This window comes from Myotis davidii, unplaced genomic scaffold (genome assembly GCF_000327345.1).
Source record: "Myotis davidii unplaced genomic scaffold, ASM32734v1 scaffold217, whole genome shotgun sequence".
NCBI lineage: Eukaryota > Metazoa > Chordata > Mammalia > Chiroptera > Vespertilionidae > Myotis > Myotis davidii.
Window position 1 is genome coordinate 3,350,566 of NW_006290034.1, and position 15,623 is coordinate 3,366,188.

The window sequence follows — 15,623 nt, forward strand, 5'->3', positions numbered from 1 at the left end:
CCTTGAAACAGCAAGGATGGACCAGCTCCCGGTATGAGAACAGAAATGCTGTCGGTTTTCACTATATGCCATGTAGGGCCCTGTATCCACATGTGGTTAATTTCCTACTCTCTGGAGTGCGTTTGTCTTACTGGCATATCTAGGGTGCTAAATATTGTCTGATTATTCCTCTTAATTAACATAATTAATATAGTGGTAGAATCTTTTTGCATTATTATTGTCATGGTGTTTTATTTTACATGTAGTTTATACTCCACAAGACATTTCTATAATTATTTAGCACCTTTAAACACTTATTTATATTCATCCATCTGTTTACCTTCCTTTGGTGAATTTTAATTCCATTCTATATTTCTGTGTTCACATTTTAGATCAGTTTCTTTCCCCAGCCTGAAGAACTTGCTTTACTTTAGACTTTTATTTTTAACAATGTTCCTATTATTGACATCATCCCCCAGTCTTTGTCTGCAAGCATCTTTATGTCACTGTGATTTTGGAAGGATAGGGTATCTCCACTTGTCATAGAATTCTATGTTGGCAGTATTTAGTCTTTGGAAGGACAAAGATGTCTTCCCACTGCCTTCTCACTTCCCACATCCGTGTTGAGAAGACAGCTGTCATTCTTATGGTTGTCCTTTGAAGAGGAGGTATCCTTTTCCCGTGCCTGACTTTTATGATTTACTTTCTTATTCTTTGCAGCAGTTCTACTATGAAGTGCCTTGGCGCACTTTATTTTCGTACTTGCAGCTTAAGGTATAATTAGATGTCTCGATGCTATGAATCTTTCATCATTTTTAGAAAATTTCTAGTCATTATTCCTTTGAATATTGCTTTTCACCCATTATTTCTCTTCTCTCCTTCTAAGACTTTAATTATAATTATGGTACATTTTGGAGTGTGTCCAGAGTATCTCTTATATTCTGCTGTATCCAACATTATCCCAGCTCTTTAGGGCATTATTTGTTGACTCGTTTTGGTAACCGATGTTTTGTTCTGATGTGTCCATTTAAAACTATCCACTCTTCATAATTTCAGATATCACATTTTATTTTCTGTTTACAGTATCAACTCATTCTTTATTCTTGTGGAATCGATCCTAGTACTTTGATAAATTTTATTAACGTTCAATGCCTTTTTCTCTATCTTTCACTATTTTCTTTAATATATTAATTGTAGTTACTTTAAAGTGTTACTAATTCTAATATATAGCTTATTGGCATGGCTGAATCTATTGTATGTCTTTTTTCCTTGATGCATGTTTCTAATTTTTTATAATTTAATGCCAGTTGGTGTATCATCAAATAATTCTAGAGGTTCTGGATGATACTATATTGCATTTAATAACGTAAATAAAAAATACCTTTTCCAGTTGTATGTGAAGCAGATACAAGAGGAACTAACCACCTAAACCCAATTAGAAATTAGGATTACTTGGTCTTTGTTTCAGTCCTGATAAGATTCTGTACACCTCTTGTTTGCCTTTTCCCCTAAACATGGTTCTCCCAAGCTTTTGATTGAAAGCTTTCCAAGTCAATATATATATGTATTTTTTTTTTTTACCCCAAAGGAGTATGAGAGATTCAGTTATCGCCGTTAGGAGTTTTAACCGAACTCTGGAGTCTCTCCCTGCCCCGTGTGGCTCCCAGTCGTGCACATGTCTTCAGGAAGCTGACAGTGTTTCTTGAACTAAGTTCCTTTTCTGTCAAGTCTTGGCTTCCTACGGGTCATAAGACGGAGGGAGATTGCACTCTGCCTCAGGAAGATTTGTGTTCTCTTCCCCCAGCCTCCTGTGCAGCCAGCCATTCACTTGTGTCCTCAATTTCCAACTTATCAACCTTGTTGAACTGCTCTCTTTTTTTCCTCTTTGCCATTTTTCATCCAGGTCCTCTATGCTTGCCCACAGTGTGGAAATGCCTTCAGTAAAAAATACAGCCGAATATTGTCAACTCCCTTTGGGAAGGGCCTCAATTCCATGGATTTATAGATTTTTAGTTCTTTTTATTTTATTTTATTGCCACCAAGCTCTTTATTGCTTTTGAAAAATGTGATTGAAAAAAAAAATCCCTGCCTTTTTTTTTCTTCCAGCAGTGGCAGGAGTTTTGGCCATATATGTCTGACAACACCCAACCTACAAGGCTGTTTCTTCCCACTGACAATCCTTCTCCAACTTCCTATTCTGCTACCAAAAGAGAAAAGGCTCCCGCTCTGAGGTCTCCTGCACTTAGTTCAGACCCATCTGCAGAATCTCCCTTTTTAGTCAAATGATGAGTAATTTAGTTAATTGGACACGTCCCAAACGTGACATCTCATCATAGCCATGTTCCTGGGATTATTGGGCATGAAAGTTTGTCCGTTTTGGTTTTTTGAGTCTACAGATTGCTTGTTATATTGTCAATTTTTAACAAGCACTATATCAGTGCTTCTGCAGAATAAATCTGATAAGTTATTTTGATGAAGAAATGAATATATCCACTTCCCATGGCTTTACCAGGCAGGGCACACACATGTTGGCAACATGTTTGCAGCTCTAGTGCTTGGTAATAAATGTCTATTGAATAAATTAAAGCATAAAAGGCTTTCAAATAATTCCTGCACATAAGTGTCACTTGTGCTCTGCTCATAAATTTTAATTTATTGTGTTCTACTGGATGGCTTTAAATTTTGTATAAAAAGTCATCATTTGAGCATAAAATTACTAGATGTGTACCTATGGTCTAGCTTTTACATCACATTTTTCTAAATGACATGCAAATTTATTTACCAGCTAAATTCTTAACTACTCACATTAGTTAGTTATTGCCACAGTGATGCTGCATAATGACCACCCACAAAACCTCAGTGGCATACAAGAATAAACCAGCCTGTCTGGCCGGTGTAGTTCACTGGTTGAGCATTGACCCGTGAATTGGGAGGTCTCTGTTTCAATTCCTAGTCAGGGCACCTGCCAGGTTTGTGGGCTCGACTCCTGGTGAGGGGCATGCATGAAGCAGCTGATCAATGATGTTTCTCTCTAATCAGTGTTTCCATCTCCTTCTCCCCTCCTCTCTCACTTTGCTACTGTCATAGTGAGCTTTTAGGATAACACCATTGGCTTTCTCCATCTTTTCTTCCTTATTTCTTCTTCATTCTCCAACAGTTGCTTCCTCGTCCTTATGTTGTTTTCTTCTTCCTGAAAGGACCTGATGTTTTTGCCAAACGACAGTTAGCAGAAAGCAACTTTATTAGACACATTAATCATCAGTGGCAGAAAAGCTACCCCTAAGAATGACAGAGTGAGCAATGTGCGAAGGGCCCCACTTTATCTATCTTACTTGAGAAGCACATAAGCCACAGAATACAGTTCGCTACTGTAGAAATGTCACAGTTCTTGACCACAGGTTGTCATTGTCTCTAAAGTAAAATATTACTTTCTGGTGGCTGTCTCCTTTTTTCTAATATTATATAACCAGTCTTAACTCTTAGGGGAAGAGCAGTTTCAAATAAAGTTTAACTTAAATCAAAGTGTTGATTTGTCTTAGAGTTATAGGTATGATCTAGAATGTAAAAAAATGAAGTTAATTATGTGCCATTTACATGTGGCTTATTGACAAGTAAGTGCTCAAATTGTATATGCAAATTATTTATTAATCATTTAGTTTCCAGTTTCTTTATGTAAATACTTCCATATGCTGTATTAATTGGTGAGTTCCTAAATTCTGAACTTGGGAGGACTGTTGCTTATATCTATGCCATGAAGTTTCTGAAAAAAATACATTTATCTGGGTTTAAAGTATTTTGTTATATGTAAAAGATGATATTAGTTACTAATATATTTATTTATGGTTTTCTGAATTATTGAAAGAGGCTATATTACATGATCAAGTATAAGGCTAGACTCTGAATCTAAGTTCTTCATTGTATGTGGTATGTGACCTTGAGAAACCTACCTGTATTCCTTGGATGCCTTAATTTTCTCACCTATAAAACGAGGGCTGATGAAGTCACTGCCACCTGTGATGATTGTGAGGATTAGAAAAGCTCACGTATAAAAAGCTGCTTGTTATGGTGTTATCTAGCTGGCTCATACCTCACACGTAAAATTAACTTCCCCTCACAGTAGCTCAGTGGGGTGACAGAGTAAAGAGCAAGGGAACGTTGGTCCCCGGAGGAGCCTGTTAATTCAGGAGAGCTTGAGTTCTGGGGGAAAAGGACAGAGTGGTCCAGAACTGAAGCCAGCGAGGTAAGAAAAACCTCTTGCGCGTGGAGACGAGATACATCTCCTTTTACAGCCTGCCTAGAATAAGCACTTCTCAGCCGCTGTTCCTTCCAGCTCTTAAAATATAAATGTGGCCACCGAAAGGAAAGCATCAAATCTTCGGCTTCATCTTATAAATAAATGCTCCTGTTTGTTCACAGAGAAATCACAATGCACAGAACAGGAAGTCAGCTGTAGGAAGAGTCCTTGATGTAATCAGCACTTTGCCAGCTAAGGAAGTTCCCCTGGGAAAGTCTTCTGTTAGTGGGATATGTGCTCGAAGTGCACCTAGCAAATGCAGAATGAAAAGACAGCAAGGAATAAATTATTTATTAATAAATACTGACAGGTAAAAATGCCCTGTATTGTCATATTAGATCCTTCAGTTCTATAAGCCAAAATACAGTGCCTGAAGCCAGAAAATAGTCTTTTCATTTATAAAAAATAGGATATTTGGCCTGGCCCAGCCAGCATGGCTCCATAGTTGAGCGTCGACCTATGAACCAGGAGGTCATGGTTCGATTCCCAGTCAGGGCACATGCTGAGGTTGTGGGCTCGATTCCCAGTAGGGGATGTGCAGGAGGCAGTGATCAATGATTCTCACTCATCATTGATGTTTCATCTCTTTCTCTCTCTCCCTTCCTCTCAGAAATCAATAAAAATAGGTTTAAAAAGAAGAAATTAGATATTTGCTTTGGAGTCACTGTGGAGTGCAACATAATAAGCCCACATTAAACTAATATATTCTAAATATTTAAATTTTATGGTGAAATAATATGTATGTTTAAAATTGCCTCTATAGAAGTACCAGAGGCCCAGCACGTGAAATCACGCACTGTAGCCAGCCGCTCCCTGCAGCTTTGCCCACCTGCCCACCGCCCCACAGTGTGCGCAGTCCCATCCACCCGCCCTCATAAAATCCCTACCTGTTCATACTTGGTAAGTTCACCATGTACTTTGCTCCACAGAGAGAACAAAAAGTTTACAAGTGTCACATGATCTCACTCATGCGGAATCTAATGAACAAAAGAACTTGATGAACAAAATAGATCCAGAGGCACAGAAGCACAGGAGAGACTGAGGAATCTCAGAGGGAAGTCGGGATCTCAGGGGAGAGGTGGGAGGGAAAGATTAAATGGGGAACTTACTTGCATCTATGCATAGCCCCTGGTCACACACAGCAGTGCAGTGAAGGCTTGGGGGTGGTGTGGGGTGCAAAGAGCCACTGGGGAAAAAAGGGGCACATCTGTAATACTTTCAAAAATAAATTTTAAAAAAGGAGTTTAAAGGTCAAATGATAGAAGTAAAATGAAGTTCCATATAGAATGTAAGCTTATTTCCCCCATCACACTGCATTTTAGCTATTACTTATCTCAAGTCCTAAACACAAACCATGCTACATTGAGGAGTGTTTCAGCACAGTATTCCTGAGCTGCTTCGTAGGATCTCAGTGATGGAAGGAGAAAGAGAGTTGTTTAAAGACGTAAAACACTTCAGGGGCTGAAGAGAAACAAATATTGAACAATAGAAATAATGAGCATGAAATTGGGATACAAAATAATTGTCCTGTGTAGAAAAAAAAATTAGGGAAAAAGACTGAATATTTTAAAAATAGATTATTTAGAGATCTTAAATCATGGCTACAGTGTATCTGAGCTCTTCACCCTCCTCCCCAAATAAAGGATCAGATTGTAAACGCTAGTTAGCACGTTCCAAACCTTTCTTTGATATTTTTTACCCATGAAAAGAGGGAAAATCCCTAAGACTTTATGTGTCCACCTTCGAAACACAAAACAGGCACCAAAATAATAGAAACAAACCCAAACATAATGAACCCCGAGGAAAATATCACCCATATCGGAGTCCTGCAGTTAGGTCCGACAGGTACACATTGCCTTTGCTTCAAACACCCCCCTAAATCAAAACAATGGGCCGATGGTGCGGGGTAATTGTCTCTGATATGTCGCTGGAGTATTATTTATGGTTGTTTATAAAATATGCCGCCACCGTGGCAGGCTGCCTGCGAACTCACCGCTTTTTATGGAGTCCCTTATCCTTAGATACCCTCTGGTGCACACATTTCTAAAGAAGACGTGAAAGTATATTCAGCCGGGTCATTGTAAAACCACCCCTGACCTTCCGCAATGACATGACTAATCGAAAGCTAAATGTGTGACAGTTTCACAGGAAAGACACAGAGACAAGCACATACCAACATGCAGTTTCTGTAAGGTTTTATTTCTATTTTGTTGTTGCAGATCCTCTTACTCGGATTAAGGATACCCCCTACTCTTCCTAGTTTGCTGAGTTGTTTCCATATATATTTTTTAATCCAGTGCTTTTTTATGCATCTACCAAAATGGTTTCTGTCCGTAAAGCTGTTCATATAGTGAAATTTATTGCCTGATGTTCTTATGTTAAGAACCTGAAACAAAACCCATTTGGTCAAGGCACAATATTCATTTGTAACAGTTCACTTATAATTGTGACCTCTACATTTAAGGCACAGATAGCCTTGTACTGCTTTCTTGTAATGTAAAGTTTTGTTGCCAGTGTAATGGTCTCACAGAATGAGTTAGGAAGGTTCCTCATATTTCCCTTTCCCCACAGAGCCTGGGAAACTTCGGGTAATGCCCTCCTCCAGTGTTCGGGAGACATTATCAATGAGACCGTTTAGTAGTGGAGATTTCTTTAACAACCTGCTCTTCTACATACAGATTCAAATTTTAATAAAAATAAAATGTATCACCCATTATTTCTCTGTAAATGTGCCTATTTAATTGTCAAAATATATTGCTATAATTTCAAGATATCCTCTTATTGTTGAAAACACTGGGTGTGCCTTTCCCCGCTGGGTGCTGGGGACCTTATGCTATCTCAAAAGAAAGAATTTTCTAAGACTTTGCAGGAGAGGATGAGTGATTTTTATGTGCATGGAATTGCACCCCTGGGTTTCCAAAGTCCCATTCCAGTCATAGAGGAAGTACAGCTGGGTTTCAGTGCCCTGGCTCGATGTGAAGCCAGTGTCCAGAGCTTCTGTTCCATGTGGGAGCCGCTCCCCGTTCAGCATCAGGCTAGTTACTGTCCGTTAGCCCAGTGTGCATGTGTGTGTGTGTGTGTGGAGGGGGGGGCGGGTGTGGCAGAGGGGCCATAAAAATTGTTTCAGCATGTTTCAACAATGTCTTGCCCTTGTTCTTTAGGCATATTTTATATTAAAGTATTTGTCATTGCAAAATGTTCCTTTGTGATAAAAGGATGTCTGCTCTAATTTAGACTTTAAACTGTCTTATTAAAGTGCCACAGGAAACATCCTTAAGGCTGGGGCCGCGGTGAGTGCTCATCTTTGGAGCAGCGTTTTCAGTCATCCTCAGAAATGGTCTTTAGCACAGTTAATTCATGTCACTCATGGAATCAAAGAATAACAGTTATCATTATAAATATAGCAGTCTTAACACTGAACGCTATATTTTTATTTCATGAACTTGACTTCAGATGGTTACTTCAATTGCAAAGCTGACTGCACCTTTAAAAATATACCTGTAGGATCTACTATGTTCATAAAGGCATATGTGTCCATGCTTTTAATGCATTTTGAATAGGCTTTATTATGAAGATGTTTGTAGGGCGTAATTAGTTTTTCCCTTTCTAATATCACTTTATTCTGTTAGCAAAGAATGAGAGTATACATTTTAAAGCTATATGAATATTAACATCAGTTGTGCCAAGGGAGCTCTATGCTTTGGAATACCACCTACTTAACTTCTTTAAACAAATAATAATCCTGAATGTCTTGACTTAGAGTCAGAATCGAATGTGACATAAGTATGACCCAAAACACAATTTTTCTACAGAGCGGGGATCTCATGAGGACAGTGGAAAGTAGCTCCCGGCTTACAGAAATCTAGTTTTTCACTCAGGAATGTCTTTTAGGCTAATGTTTCCTTCCCTTTCTGGGTCAATTTAGCCCTGTCTATCTCAGAGGACTTCACATGGATTCATTGATTTCCCCAGAGCCCCTTGCACCCTGAAAGCTTGGTGCAATGACTGGCGATTGCAATTAGCACTGAACGGACTTTTTACTCGAGCTTTCTTCCACCCAGGTAGTCTTAAAAGCCTTTGTTTTTTTAAATATCAACTTAGTGAAGCAAAATTAAGATCAATATATTGGACAGTACTACTGATTGACATCATCTGGAAACAAAATTGAGAATCAAGTGTTTTAAAAGAGGTTATTCCTTTCGACAATTCACCTGAGCGTCTAGAGGAGACACTTTCATATTCAACACAAAATGACCTTTTAGAGAAAGGCACTCAGCATGCTGAGTGAGTGCCCCTTTTGTCAATGGGAATCAAGCAGCTGAATAATGCAATTGACCTGAAAAAATGACTGAGCTGACTAGAAATGCACTTCCCATGGAAAAGCAGCAAAGTTGATTTGAGAATCTAATATTAAGCACTTTTCAATCTATGAAATTTCAGCTTACATTGAAGATCAAACACTTTACACTTTAAGGCACATTTAGATCTGGGACAGGTGGTATTATGAGTTTATGTACATTGTATATAAGCAGTGAATAGGCATTATCTGAACAGTGAATGTTGTCATTAATTTTTAGAGCCAAATTTGATGACCTCATTCAGGCTGAAAAACTATTTTTAAGCCAATTCTTCCAAATGTCTGACCAGATCCTTGCTAATTTGTTTCCACCGTGTAGACATAGCCGCAGACCATTCCGATAACATCCATTAGCTCTTCCGTGTTTGCTTGTAGCTAGTAAGATGACACCAGGAAGTTGAATGATTTGTTTTGCACAATGTAAAAAATCATTCAGATATGTCAAGTAAGAGTACATATCAAATTAAAGTACTGATAATTTAGATTAAAAAAGGATCAGAGAGTAGTGCCAATCCTATTATTTCAAATATAGACTATGATTCAGTGGGGTTATATAAGCAGGGTCAATATCACCATCACACAGTTAATAAATGTTTCCTAGGTCAACTGTCAGGGCTCTTTTCCTCAGACTGTGGTGTTTATTCCACATAAATGCAGGCATTAAAGAATAAATTGATGTTAGAAAGACAACAGCAAATTAGGCACAGATGCATTGCAAAGACATTTTTATGATGAGAAGTTATCTGGGGGAAATAATCTTTGATATGGATGCATTGTTTGTACTGTGGTTGCATATAGTTAGAACCTAAAAATAATGATTGATATGTAGTGTATGTAGCCAGTAAACCATGTCATTATAAACATCACATTTGAGTGTGTAAGATTACATCTTGCTCAGTCATGATGGAGCTAGGAGAAAAGATAAGTAAGAATTCTTATTTCAATGGGTGACTTAAAACAATAAGGTAGAATGTTCTGAATACCAAAGGGCTCCTGGGTCAAATGAAACAATATGTAGTTTATAGATGTGGAGCCCCAGTGGCCAGCTGAGTGCCTAGGGATGTCTACATTTCCACCTGGCTTTACACGTGTATAATGAGGTGACAGGAAATTTAAAAAGGATGAACAATGTGACTGGGGAATGATTTGACATTACCTAAAAAACTTGTGGCAATGCCTGATGTCATCTGTGGATTCTTTTGTTTTTGTTTGTTTGTTTTTACTGTCTTTTCAATTGCACTGATTATTCTACTCCATTCACAGATTCCTTTGATACTAATGTCATGCTTTTACCAAATAGTTCAAGGTTGGAGGGTTGCAGAGAACCATGAGAAATTGGATACTAGCTCATTAAATCATTATATGTGGTAACTTGTTCTCAGGTAAATAATTTCCTTCAAAACTGTATGCTGAAAAGCTATTTGAATTAAAAAACTGCATGGTGTTTGTATTTTTTAAAAAGCTGTGTAATACAGCTATCATAACCTACATATACTTTTCAGAAAAAGACAATATAAATGAATAATTGAGCGAATAATTACCTAGATACCATTCCACAGAAATATTTAAATATAGAATATATCCAAAATTTCTTCTTTATCAATTGCTGACCTATATTTTGTTTTCAATCTGGAAGCATTCAATCCTACCCATTATCCTGTTATGACTAAATTTACATTATAGATCATTCTCCTCCCACTACACACCCCATAAACTAATTGACACTCTTCTACTCGCCATACACAGAAATTTGAAACAAGCACATTATCTATTATGATTTACTTTCAACGAGCCAAGAATATAATCAATGTGAGCTGTCATATTACATTTGGGAAGAAACCTCTGGTTTTGGTTTTATGTAAAAACTGGGGGCCTGATCACGAAATTCAGCAAGGGGCTTGGCCCCACCGCCGCGGCAGCTGCCTTTGTGCCGCCGCACTGCCTGGGGTCCCTGCCGCAGCGTCTGCCTTGGCTCCTGCTGCGGTGGCTTCGTTCAGAAGGTCGTCCGGAAGGACATCCAGTCTAATTAGCATATTATGTTTTTATTATTATAGATTGACACAGCTAAAGAATTGTCCTCCTTATACATTTAATCATTATATGCACATTTATTGTTAAGGGCTTCTTAAAAGCATTTGTCATGCTGAACCATTTCACGTTTGCATGCTGTTTTGCAAATGGGTCAGGAATCTAGTGGGGGCCTCTTAGCAAATTTGTACATTTCTGCTATTTCTCTCAGAAATATGAATGAGCTGGTTTTCCTCCATGTTAGCATTGCAGGAGTATGAAGAAATCAAATCAGTATTGATTTACAAAGATAATTAGAGAAGAATGTGCGAGGCGGCTTTCTAATCGAATTCTGTCAATCAATTCCAGGCCCAACTTTCTCGTTACGTGTTTGCTGAAGCCATGGGATGGAATTTGTCTGGTGACATTTCCGGGACAGTGACTTTGACTTCAAAGGAAATGTTTCAGGTTCATTTCATTACCTTAGAAAAGTAAAAGCAAATTTGTCTTATAAAAAGCAATTACTTCTTAGCTGACCAGTACACAATAGCAATATAAGAGAGAGTTCTCATTCCACTATTCAAATCCTGAACCAGCAAACTAGTGTTTGATTTTTCTTTAAGCCAATTTTACTGTGTTTGAATTGCAAAAGCATTTAATCTTCATAAAGTAGGTTATTATCACGGAGACCATATTATGTTGGGATGGCATACCAGTGAGGGACATCAGAGTGGTGTTTTTTTTTTTAAAATAATTTTCAATATTTATGACATTTGAAAAATGATATTTGGTAGAAAATATTCATGAAAATTATAAGAAATAAATAGAACATTGTAAATTGGGACATTGAATTACTTTTTATGTCTGCATTTGTGCTTATTTTTTATTGAAAATGATAGTTTATACATTTTTAAGTCATGAGTACAAAAAATGTTTCTCTTCTACTATAAGGACTATAATGAATAATATATGATAAAAACCTGACTGAATCACCGTCATATTGTTTTGGTTTATCTTCAATATTTTCTTTTATTTTAAAAAATTTTTTAAACTTATTTCAGAGGGAAAGGAAGAGGAATGAGAGAGAATCATTGATCAATTACCTCCTGCACACCCCCTACTGGGGATTGAGCCCACAATCAGGAAATGTGCCCTGACAGGGAACCCAGCCATGACCTCCTGGCTGATGGGTCGACACTCAACCACTGAGCCACCCCTGCTGGTCTATCTTCAATATTTTAAACTTGTTCTCTATAATGAAATTTAGTTCATATTTTTATAGAGGTATTTAAAAAATTTGTAATATGCCTCAATGTTTAAATACAGAGACAGATTTCAGGGGACCATTTGCTGGTGTAGATTGTTGTCCTACAGTGTGAAGTATAACAAACAGTTAGATAAATCATAAATATTGTACTAAAAGTACTGTAGAGTGGTAAAATCTAAAATTTGAAATTAAAAAAATATACCGGGCTTAGATTAAACAAGATGTTATTTTTTGGTTAACATAATCTAAACTTAATTTCCGAAATAAATCTCCAGTGTGAAAAATATGAAAAGGGAAAAAAAAGTATCAACAAAACAACTGAAATATAGCAGAAATTGACCTCGAAATTTCAATGACCTTTAAGGGTATGTCACTGGAATTAGCAATGATCACGGTATGGGAACAGATTTTAAACAATACGAAGTTACATCAGTATTCACCTATTTATATGTTTTGGAGGGTGTAAAAATGTTATCTTTTGCTAAAGGGTGCTAGAGCATTTTTAAATGTTATTTAAATACAAATTATGGTCCTTTTTACAGTTTGGTAGAAGAGGTGATTTATCTGTCACCTTTAAACAAAACACCTTCAGGACTGAAAACTAATAGGAAAGAAAGGGTTTATTAAAGTGCCTTATGCTGGCCCGAAAAAGAGCAGGGCCTGGGGTCTAAAGGTCTACACCACCAGCGGCAGGACTGAATGGAGCAGACAGACTTCTGCCGTCTTGGGGCAGAAGGGGCTCTTCGTACCCTGGTTTGGGGAAGAAAAATGGAAGTTTTCAAAGAATCTACATTGGCTGTAGAGAAGCAGGTGGGGAAAGGTGAAGGGGGCAGTTGGAGGATAGGTACCTAGTCCCTAAGGAAGAAACATTGCTGCTCCTTGTTTGGTTGTGGGCAATGGTCAGAAAGGTGATGCCAAAGCAGGATGCACTGGCACCTGGTGGGCAGCCTCCGGGATGTCCTTGCAGATTTCCAGCCTCCACTCAGGAATGTGAGCAGCCTGTTAGCCGCCGCCCACAGCTGTGCCCTGGGAACATCAGTTGTCTCTCCCCCTCTCTGGCCTGCAGTCACTCCATTTAAGACATCTCAGATTTTGTTTTCTTGCCATCCCTGTGTGTTAATAAATGATGTAAGTGTTCCATTCAGTGCTACTGCTCTTAGCGCCAGCAGTCGTGACTCAGGTTTTGTGTCGGTGGGACTGCCATTCATCTGTGTGCCTAGAATAAGGATCAATGAACCGTGCAGAGCTATAAGAGTCCACCATTACGTCAGCAGGTCTAGCAGGGCAATCTGGGATTTTATCTGTGTAAGAGCAGAAAAGAAAATCGCGGTGGAAAATGGCGTGAATGTCCTCATGTAAATAAATGTTAAGGAGCAAGAGGGGAAAAGCTGTGATGAAGTAAGTGTCTGTAGGAAAGAAGAGGATGTCAGTCCCCTAATGGTGCACAGTGAGGCCTGTGGGATAGAAGAGAATGGAAATAGTGAGGTGTCAGCAGAAAAGTGTGACCATACTGCTTGACTCACACCGAGACCTCCACGATCGATCAGGACTGATGGAAGAGGCACAGGCAACGGACGTGCTCAGGTGATGAAACGTTGTCAGTGGGGAGAAGAGACACTTACAAGTGGAATTCTAAATTAAAGGGAACATGGATCACGGTACATAGGAATGCAGTCACAAAATGAGAGTTTCCTTTCAGATACAGACTCTTTGTGAACTTGAGAAAAATAGAATCAATATTTGAGCTCACTTGATAATATTTGGTGAAATGAAAATAGTTATTTTCAGGTTTGAAAAAAAAAAGCAGAAATCAAATACTATGTTAAAATTAAGTGTAGAAGAGGAAACATAATTTTCCCTCTGCCCTCGTAGGTTCTTGGCTGAAACACCCCTGTAATGAAAAACAGATTAAAAGAAAAACGAACAGAAGTGTATTAACGTGTAAAATCCCTGTATACAAGGGAGATACCCAGGAAAAGTGAGTAACTCTGAAATGGCCCAAGGCAGTACCTGGAATACCACATACAGCTAAAGACAAAGAAGATGTGTGTGTGTGTGTGTGTAGGGGGGGAGGGAGGACAGTTAGGGGAGGTTTTTAGGCAAAGCACAGTGAGGGAGGGTATGGCTGTGAGTCAGGTTCAGGTCCTGCCTTCTCCATTGGTAAGTTGGTAAGAGCTCCTAGAGATTTAATCAACTCCCTCCACTCCCCCGCCCCATTTCCTGCTACAGCCAAGGAGCCACCCTTGCAAAGGGAGATTTCCCTTAAATGTCAATGCCTCTCACAAAAAGAAAACTTCTGTTTTGGTTTCCAGAGCTTCTCCTATGCCTACTGTTTAGTCTCGCCCTCCCACCCTCACCCCGCCTTCCCTCTGAGAGTCATCACATTGCTCCATGTTTCTGTGTCTCTGGGTCTATTTTGTTCATCAGTTTATTTTGATCAGGGGATGACACATATGAGTGAGATCATGTGACGCTTGTCTTTCTCTGCCTGGCTTATTTCGCTTAGCATAATACTCTCCAGGTCCCTCCATGCTGTCTCTAAGGGTAAGAGATTTTTCTTTTTTTTACTGCTGCATAGTATTAAATGCACACAGCTTTTTTATCCACTTACCTACTGATGGGCACTTAGGCTATTTCAAGATCTTAGCTACTGTAAATTGCACTGCTATGAACAGAAGGGTGCATGCATTTTTTCTGATTGGTGATCACTTGATAATATTTGGTGAAATGAAAATAGTTATTTTCAGGTTTGAAAAAAAAAAAGCAGAAATCAAATACTATGTTAAAATTAAGTGTAGAAGAGGAAACATAATTTTCCCTCTGCCCTCGTAGGTTCTTGGCTGAAACACCCCTGTAATGAAAAACAGATTAAAAGAAAAACGAACAGAAGTGTATTAACGTGTAAAATCCCTGTATACAAGGGAGATACCCAGGAAAAGTGAGTAACTTTGAAATGGCCCAAGGCAGTACCTGGAATACCACATACAGCTAAAGACAAAGAAGATATGTGTGTGTGTGTGTGTGTGTGTGTGTAGCGGGGGAGGGAGGACAGTTAGGGGAGGTTTTTAGGCAAAGCACAGTGAGGGAGGGTATGGCTGTGAGGCAGGTTCAGGTCCTGCCTTCTCCATTGGTAAGTTGGTAAGAGCTCCTAGAGATTTAATCAACCCCCTCCACTCCCCCGCCCCATTTCCTGCTACAGCCAAGGAGACACACTTGCAAAGGGAGATTTCCCTTAAATGTCAATGCCTCTCACAAAAAGAAAACTTCTGTTTTGGTTTCCAGAGCTTCTCCTATGCCTACTGTTTCTTAAAAAGAACCAGCTCAAGATAATCCTCTGACACAGGCATATTTGGGGTGGCGAAGGCTGCTCCCCTTCATAAGAAAATATATATGTGCTGCTCTGTGTCCTACACTATGTTTCCATTAAGACATCTTAAGTGTCATCTACACCCACTAGAGCTCTTTTGTTTGGAAAACTGGAGGGTTGGATAATAGAGATAAATTCCTAACAAATATCCCTCCTCTCTTCTTTTTAAAAAATACTCTCCTTATTGTGGAAAGTATTATATATGTCCTTTCCCCCCCACTGATGCCTTCTAGCCCACCCCTAACCCCCGCCCCCCTCAGACCTTCACCACCCTATTGCCTGTGTCCATGAGTTATGCATATATACATACAAGGTCTTTGGTTGATCTAGTCTCGCCCTCCCACCCTCACAC